The sequence below is a fragment of the Psammomys obesus genome, unplaced genomic scaffold (assembly GCF_907164565.1).
Source record: "Psammomys obesus unplaced genomic scaffold, mPsaObe1.curated_primary_1811, whole genome shotgun sequence".
Lineage (NCBI taxonomy): Eukaryota > Metazoa > Chordata > Mammalia > Rodentia > Muridae > Psammomys > Psammomys obesus.
In genome coordinates this window covers 25,197,680-25,207,367 of record NW_026593286.1, presented here as the reverse complement: position 1 = coordinate 25,207,367, position 9,688 = coordinate 25,197,680, and positions in this window count along the sequence as shown.

The window sequence follows — 9,688 nt, the reverse complement described above, 5'->3', positions numbered from 1 at the left end:
TCCTTCTGGGATACTTCACTCAGAATGATCTTTTCTAGATCCCACCACTTGCCTGCAAATTTCATGATTTCCTCCTTTTTGATTGCTGAGTAGTATTCCATTGTGTAAAAATACCACAATTTCTGTATCCATTCCTCCGTTGATGGACATCTGGGTTGTTTCCAAGTTCTGGCTATTACAAATAAAGCTGCTACGAACATGGTTGAACAAATGTCCTTGTTGTGTACTTGAGCAAATTTTGGGTATATACCTAGGAGTGGTATAGCTGGGTCTTGAGGTAGCACTACTCCTAGTTGTCTGAGAAAGCGCCAGATTGACTTCCAGAGTGGTTGAACCAGTTTACATTCCCACCAGCAATGGAGGAGGGTTCCCTTTTCTCCACAACCTCTCCAGCATGTGCTATCACTTGAGTTTTTCATCTTGGCCATTCTGATGGGTGTAAGGTGAAATCTCGGGGTCGTTTTGATTTGCATTTCCCTAATGGCTAATGAGGTTGAGCATTTCTTTAAGTGTTTCTCTGCCATTCGATGTTCCTCTTTCGAGAATTCTCTGTTTAGCTCTGTTCCCCATTTTTTAAGTGGATTACTTGGTTTGTTGCTTTTCTGCTTCTTTAGTTCTTTATATATACTTGATATTAGCCCTCTGTCAGATAAAGGGTTGGTGAAGATTCTTTCCCAATCTGTAGGCTGTCTATTTGTTTTGATGACAGTGTCTTTTGCTTTACAGAAGCTTTTCAGTTTCATGAGGTCCCATTTATTGATTGTTGCTCTTAGAGCCTGTGCTGTTGGTGTTCTGTTCAGGAAGTTGTCTCCTGTGCCAATGAGTTCTAGGCTGTTTCCCACTTTTTTTTCCAGCTGATTTAGAGTATCTGGTTTTATGTTGAGGTCCTTGATCCACTTGGACTTTAGTTTTGTGCAGGGTGATAAATATGGGTCTATTTTCATTTTTCTGCATGTAGACATCCAGTTGGTCCAGCACCATTTGTTGAAGATGCTGTCTTTTTTCCATTGAATGGATTTGGCTTCTTTGTCAAATATTGAGTATTCATAGGTGTGTGGGTTTATTTCTGGGTCTTCTATGCGATTCCATTGATCCTCCTTTCTGTTTCTATGCCAATACCATGCAGTTTTTATTACTGTTGCCTTGTAGTACAGCTTGAGATCGGGAATGGAGATACCTCCAGATGATCTGTTGTTGTACAGGATTGTTTTGGAGATTCTGGGTTTTTTGTTTCTCCATATGAAGCTGAGAATCTTTTTTTCAAGGTCTGTAAAGAATTGAGTTGGTATTTTGATGGGAATTGCATTGAATCTGTAAATTGCTTTTGGCAGGATGGCCATTTTCACAATGTTAATCCTACCAATCCATGAGCACGGGAGATCTTTCCATCTTCTGAGATCTTCTTCAATTTCTTTCTTCAAAGACTTGAAGTTTTTCTCAAACAGGTCTTTCACTTGCTTGGTTAGAGTCACACCAAGGTACTTTATGTTATTAGTGGCTATTGTGAAGGGTGTTGTTTCCCTAATTTCTTTCTCGGCCTTTTTGTCTTTGGTATACAAGAGGGCTTCTGATTTTTTTGAGTTGATTTTGTATCCTGCCACTTTGCTGAAGGTGTTTATCAGCTGAAGAAGTTCTCTGGTTGAATCTTTGGGTTCGCTCATGTATACTATCATATCATCTGCAAATAGTGACACTTTGACCTCTTCCTTTCCGATTTGTATCCCCTTGATCTCCTTTAGTTGTCTTATTGCTCTGGCTAGGACTTCCAGTACAATGTTAAAGAGATATGGAGAGAGTGGGCAGCCTTGTCTTGTCCCTGATTTCAGTGGGATTGCTTTAAGTTTCTCTCCATTGAGTTTGATGTTGGCTATAGGCTTGCTGTATATTGCCTTTACTATCTTTAGGTATGTGCCTTGTATCCCTGATCTCTCCAAGACTTTAAACATAAATGGGTGTTGGACTTTGTCAAATGCTTTTTCAGCATCTAAGGAGATGATCATGTGGTTTTTCTCCTTCATTTTGTTTATGTGGTGGATTACATTGATGGATTTCCGTATGTTGAACCACCCTTGCATTCCTGGGATGAAGCCTACTTGGTCATGGTGGATGATATCTTTGATGTGTTCTTGGATTCGGTTTGCAAGTATTTTATTTAGTATTTTTGCATCAATGTTCATAAGAGAGATAGGTCTGAAGTTCTCTTTTTTGGTTGGATCTTTGTGTGGTTTAGGTATCAAAGTGACTGTGGCTTCATAGAATGAGTTTGGTAGTGTTCCTTCTGTTTCTATTTTATGGAATAGTTTGAGGAGAATTGGTGTTAGTACTTCTTTGAAGGTCTTGTAGAATTCTGCGCTGAAGCCATCTGGTCCAGGGCTTTTTTTGGAGGGGAGACTGTTAATGACTGCTTCAATTTCCTTGGGAGATATAGGACTATTCAGTCTTTCTACCTGATCTTGACTTAATTTTGGTAGATGGAATCTGTCAAGAAAGTTATCCATTTCATTTAGATTTTCAAATTTTGTGCCATATAGGCTTTTGTAGTTTGACCTAATAATCGTTTGGATTTCCTCAGTGTCTGTAGTTATGTCCCCATTTTCCTGTCTGATTTTGCTGATTTGTATGGTTTCTCTCTGCTTTTTAGTTAGTTTGGCTAACGGTTTGTCTATCTTGTTGATTTTCTCAAAGAACCAGCTTTTTGTTTCATTGATTCTTTGGATAATTTTATTTGTTTCTAATTGATTGATTTCTGCCCTTAGTTTGATTATTTCCAGCCGTCTGCTCCTCTTGGGTGTATCTGCTTCTTTTTTTTCTAGGTTTTTCAGTTGGGCCATTAAGTTGTTTGTATGTGATGTTACGGATTTCTTCTTGTAGGCACTTAGTGCTATAAATTTTCCTCTGAGCACTGCTTTCAATGTGTCCCATAAATTTGGGTATGTTGTGCCTTCATTTTCATTGAATTCTAGAAAGTCTTTAATTTCTTTCTTTATTTCTTCCTTGACCCAGCTGTCATTGAGTAGTAAGTTGTTCAGTTTCCATGTGCGTGTCGGCTTTTTGTTGTTTCTGTTGTTGTTGATGTCCAGCTTTAGTCCATGGTGGTCAGATAGTATACAAGGGATTATTTCAATCCTTTTGTATCTGTTGAGGCTTGCTTTGTGACCAACTATATGGTCTATTTTGGAGAAGGTTCCATGTGGTGCTGAAAAGAAGGTGTACTCTTTTGAGTTTGGGTGAAAAGATCTGTAGACATCTATTAGGTCCATTTGATTTAGGGATTCTGTGAGTGCTTTTATTTCCCTATTTGGTGTCTGTCTGGTTGATCTGTCCCTTGATGAGAGTGGGGTGTTGAAGTCTCCTACTATTAAGGTATTAGGATCAATGTATGATTTAAGCTTTAATATTGTTTCATTTACGAATGTAGGTGCTCTTGTATTTGGGGCATAGATATTCAAAATTGTGATGTCCTCTTGTTGGATTTTTCCTTTGATGAGAATATAGTGGCCCTCCTTATCTTTTTTGATTAACTTGGGTTGAAAGTCTATTTTATTAGATATTAGGATGGCTACTCCAGCTTGTTTTCTGGAACCATTTGCTTGAAAAACATTTTTCCAGCCCTTTACTCTGAGGTAGTGTTTATCTTTGTTGCATAGGTGTGTTTCTTGGATGCAACAGAATGTTGGGTCCTGTTTCCGTAACCATTCTGTTAGCCTGTGTCTTTTTATTGGTGAGTTGAGTCCATTAATATTGATAGATAATATTGACCAATGCATGTTAGTTCCTTTTGTAATGGAGTCGATGATCTTACCTTGTTTCATTGCTTGTTTTCTTTTCATTTTTGTTGGGATGTTATCTGTATGCCCTGTTTTCTTGGGTGAATTCGTTTTCGTTGGATTGGAGTTTTCCTTCTAGTATCTTCTGTAGGGTTGGTTTGCTGTATAGATATTGCGTAAATTTAGTTTTGTCATGGAATATTTTGTTTTCTCCATCTATGTTGATTGAAAGCTTTGCAGGGTATAGTAGTCTCGGTTGACATTTGTGATCTCTTAGAGTCTCCATGATGCTTGCCCAGGCCCTTCTGGCTTTCATAGTTTCTGATGAGAAGTCTGGTGTGATTCTGATAGGTCTACCTTCATATGTTACTTGGCCTTTTTCCCTTGCTGCTTTTAATATCTTTTCTTTGTTCTGTAGATTTAGTGTTTTGACTATGATGTGACGTGATGTGTTTCTTTTCTGGTCTAGTCTATTTGGTGTTCTGTAGGCCTCTTGTATATTTATGGACATCTCTTTCTTTAAGTTGGGAAAATTTTCTTCTATGATTTTTTTGAAAATATTTTCTGGACCTTGGAGCCTGGAGTCTTCTTTTTCATCAATTCCTATTATTCTTAGATTTTGTCTTTTCATAGCATCCTTGATTTCTTGGATATTTTGTGATTGGAATTTTTCTGATTTTACTTTTTCTTTGAGAGAAGTATCAATTTCTGCAAGTGTGTCTTCAGCTCCAGAGATTCTCTCTTCCATCTCTTGTATTCTGTTGGTGATGCTTACTTTTGTGGTTCCTGATCTTTTCTCCAAGTTCTCCAGCTCAAGAGTTTTCTCATTTTGTGTTTTCTTTATTGATTCTAATTCTGTTTTCATGCCTTGCACCATTTCTTTTATGTGTTTGAATTTGGATTCCTGTCTCTCTACGATGGACTCTATTTCCTTGTTCATTTCCTTTTTGTATGCCACTAATTTTTTCTCTACTTGTGCCTCTATTTGTTTGGCTATGTTTGCCTGTGTTTCTTTAAGGGTTTTGTCTATTTCTTCTTTCTTTACCTCCAATTGACTGGCCAACTCTTTGAAAGATTTGTTCATTTCCTCCTTATAAGCCTCAAATAATTGAGCAAGCATGGCTTTAAGGTCATTTTCCTGTGCTTCTGATGAATTGGAGTATCCATCGGTTTTGGGGTTTGCTGGTGAAGTCATGATGTCCTGATTTATGTTGGAAGTGTTCTTTCGCCTACCCCTGGCCATTGGCTTGTCTGAGACCCTCCCTGTTTGTTTTTGGATTCTGCCAATCAGACTGGTACTGTCTCTCTCTCGAGTCTGGAGAATTCTTCAGGAAGTTGAGAGAGGTCCCGTGTCCTTAGCGTATGCTGAGGACTAGCTGTACCTGTGGGAGGAAAGTACGCAGGCGCAAACAGAGGCAAATGCAAGCGTGCGTGCGTGTGTGTGTATATGTGTGTGTGTGTGTAAGTGGGTGTGGGCGTGTGTCTCGAGGGACAGAGTGATGGCTAATGTTGAACCCTTGAGTGTGTGGGAGGGGCTCTGCAATGTATATGTCGCAGGCGCTAGTGATGATCGCAGCGCAATTTCTGACATTAACTGCCTTAACTCCTCAATTAGACCCACAGAGCAGGAACTTCAATGTTCCAAGTGCCCCTCTGTTTCCCAAAGTGGGTATATGGGTGGGAGGGGGTTCGATGCCTGGCTTCTGTTTTAGCAGAACCCAGGATCAGTGGAGCTGCAGATTCTCAAGGGTGCACTCACTTACAGGCAGGACACTTGGCAGAGATTGGCGTATCTGGGCTCTCTGTTCTCTGGTTTGGCCCTGCTTCTTTGATGTGCTCCGCCAGTTCCGTGCTGCTGTCACTGCCAGGTTATGAGGTCTTGCTGCAGCTGGGGATTTCAGGGTGGTCACGTCAGTGGGAATCGGGGTAATCAGCCTTTCTGTTCTCTGGTTTGGCCCTGGTTAGTCTTAAACTGGAGGGCTGATGTGCCCCGCCAGCTCAGTGCTGCTCCGCCGCCAGGTTAGAAAGTCCCGCTGTAACTGGAGACTGGGTTGCTAGTCCAGATGCTTTCTGGGAAGTCCTGGGGTCTCTTTACTGTGCTCTCCAAGCTTCGGAGGCCCAGCGCCTGGTGTGTCTAGCTTGTATGGCGTTTTTGTCTGGTTTTGGTGAGTATATAGCGTATTCTCTGTCACTGTGGGATTGGGCGGGCCGTACCGTCAGTGATGGCGCTCGTGCGGAGCTAGTATGGCGTCTAGCAGACTCGGGCCCTGGGAGGATGGTGCAGCCGCCGCGAGTGAATCTGGGGCTCCGAGACACAGTACTGCTGGCCTTTGCCGATAAAGGGCTTGGGGCTCCGCCTCAGTGGCTGCAGGCCCCAGGCAGTTAGGTCTGCGCTGAGAAAGGCGAGTCGGCTGTGCCTGTGCCGAGGAGGAGGGAGGTCTGGGGGAGGGGAGTGCCGAGAGATCAAAGGATCGTTTCTCACCTTCCCCAATCAAGTCCGTGGGTGACCCGAGACCAAGATTTTCACCTCCTGCGATGTTCCCTGTTGTTTAGAAAGTCTCTCCGTTGTTTCCCTGGCTTCAGAAGTTCTTCCACACATCAGCTCAGAACTTTATCTCTTCCACAGCTCGGAAACTGTGTGTGCTAGTCGCCATCTTGGCTCCGCCCCCCAAATTATTATCTCAATACATGACTCTACAGTGTAGTAGGTAAGACACAGATACCGTTTGTAAATTTACAGAGCCTATTGGTGCTTGTTTATTGCTTACAACACCTGAACCTGAACCCATTTTTTCACATTTTATGCGTAGATGCAATGGTTTTTGAAAGTGTAAAAGATGAGAAAGAAAAGCCTTAAAATTCAAGGAAAAATTTTAAACATGATTTTCTTCCTTACTGAACACAGGATATGGATAATTGGAAGAGAAATACCTCCAATGAGCTTATATTTTTAACAGTAGGTCCCCTGCTGAGAGTTCTGTTTGGGGAAGTGGTGGAACCTTAAGGAAGTGGAACATTTCTAGAATTGTATAACGGGGTAGGCTTTGAAAGCTCACAGCCTCACCCCACTTCTGGTTAATTTTCTCTGCTATGTTTATGCATTTAACTATGGGATGGTCAGCATCCTACTTTAGCTACCTGCTGCCATGCCTTCTTTTGCCATTATGAATTTTCCCCCCTCTATGGATACTTGAGCCCAAATAAACTCTTCATCCTAAAAAAAAAAAATGTTCAATATCCCTTCATGATAGAAGTCCTGAAATAGGAGGAGTAGATACACACACATACATTTTAAAAATTTAGTTAATTTTGTATAAAGCAGTAACAAACTCTTAAGAAAGAAAAAAATAACTTTGCAGCCAGTCCCGAAGATACCTGATAAAACGGGGTCAGATGAAAGGGGAGGAGGTCCTTCCCAATCAGTGGACTTGGAAAGGGGCAGGGAGGAGATGAGGGAGGGAGGGAGGGATTGGGAGGGAATGAGGGAACGGGATATAGCTGGGATACAAAGTTAATAAACTGTAACTAATAATAAAAATAAAAGTAAAAATGAAAGCAAAAATACAGTAAGTTAAATAAATCATTCCCCAGGTGTTTTGTTTTTAGTGGAACATCAATATAAGCATATAATGTAACATATTCTCCAAGTTCATTTGAGTTGGTATTAAGCTAGAAAATATGTCATGAAGTAGAGCAGAGAATGATGAATGGCCAATTGAGAAGACCAATTTTAAGTTTTTAAAGAGTTTAGATAAGAGAGAAATCTTCAGGCTGTGGGGAAGAAGGAAGGCTTTATCTCAGGTACACATGGCAACTGAACGTCAGCCAGCACAAAAACGTGTCTCAGTGAGAGGAAGGAGAATTGCCATGGAGACTGATTTTATTTAACCTTCATACTCTTGACACAAAGCCCTTAAATGGAACACAGAGTGTACTTAGGAGTATTTAACAATCTTATCACAAATACAAAGTAAAAATTTTGATATTTTGGGGTCATCCAAAAATATAAGAATGTAATTAATTTCATATATGCAAATATGTTTACCTGGAGATGAACAAAAAAAAAAAAAAAAAAAGGAGGAATTCTATTATTTACTGTTCCAATGAGTACTTGTTAATATTGAACATAGCACTTAGGATTATTAAGTATGACAGCTTTTGGGAGATGTGATACCAGAGGGAAAAGCTTCTCAATGTCTCTTAACCTAGGCTCCTTTTAGTCTGCTGAAGAAGAGAAGATAGGAATTCTTTTCCCAGAAACATGTCTGTGTTTTTTTTTTAATATTTATTTATTTATTTTAAAAATATTTATAACAATTTATTCACTTTGTATCCCAGCTGTAGCCCCCTACCTCATCTCCTCCCAGTCCTGTTTGTGTTTTGTGTGTGTGTTTTTTATTTTTATTAATTACAGTTTATTCACTTTGTATCCCCCCTGTAGGTCCCTCCCTCCTCTCCTTCCAATCTCCTCCTTCCCCCCCCCTTTTCCCCACCTATGCCCTTCCTCCAGTCCACTGATAGGGGAGGTCCTCCTCCCATTCCCTCTGACCCTAGTCTATCAGGTCTCATCAGGAGTGGCTACATTGTCTTCCACTGTGGCCTGGTAATGCTGCTCCCCTCTCAGGGGGAGGTGATCAAAGAGCAGGTCAATCAGGCCTGTCAGAGACAGTCCCTGTCCCCATTACTATGGAACCCACTTGGACACTGAACTACTATAGGCTACCTCTGTGCAGGGGTTCCAGGCCATTTCCATGAGTGGTTCTTGGCTGGAGTATCAGTCTCAGAAAAGACCACTGTGCCCAGACTTTTTGGATCTGTTGCTCTCCTTGTGGAGTTCCTGTCCTCTCCAGGTCTTACTATTTCCCCCTTCTTTCATAAGTTTTCCTGCACTCTGCGCAGAGTTTGGCTACAAGTCCCAGCATCTGCCCTTCAGTTGAGGAACTGATACAGAAATCATGGTTCATCTACACAATAGAATATTACTCAGCAATAAAAAACAAGGAAATCATGACATTTGCAGGTAAATGGTGGGAACTGCTTGTATTTTTTAATTTTTGTGTTTTAGTTACTTACATTTTGAGTCTTTTTTCTCTTAATTCCATACATAAAGGATCTTAACTTTATATGCAAATTTATAATAAGGTAGAGAGCAGTTGAGGAAGACACCTGATGTCTTTTTCTCAATAGAACATTTTAGTGTGGCACTTTAATTTCTATAATTAAATTTAAATATATTTTAAAATGATCATTTAGTGAATTTTTTTCTAGTGCTAACAATATATATCTTAACTTTCTTTTTTCTCAAGTGTAAAGCAATTTACATTTTGTTAATATATAGAAACTTTAAATTATGCAGTACTATTTCCTCCTGAATTTTTGCATTATTTATTTACGTATTAGATTTGTATATGCTACCATCTAAATATTTTATGATAATTACGACTTTAGGTTGTTTAATGTCTTTTAAAATGAAAACAATAGGTGTATTACCTATCTTTTAATTAATATTTTTATTGATCAAAAATGATCCCAATATTCCTTTAATATTCCCAATGTTATCTGTGAGTCATTTTATTACTTATAGCTTTATTCCTATCTTCTTGCACCAATCATGTAAATTACATTTCTAAAGATTATGGGCTAAAACATAATCATTTGATAAAACTTTATGAAATTGCTTTTTAAAACAGTTAAAATAACAAATGGGTTGTTATAATCTATGTAATTACCGAAGCATTTCATTTTTGGACTCAGTGTTTGGATTCAGTTACCTGTTGACCTTGTTCAGTTAGTGCTTATTTTAAGGACTAGCCACTAAGGACCAACTGTTTCAGGTTTTTTTTTAAATCTAAGTCTGCTTTTTCCTCACTTTAGTTTTTTTTTTTTTTTTTTTTTTTTTTTTTTTTTTTTTTTTTTTTTTT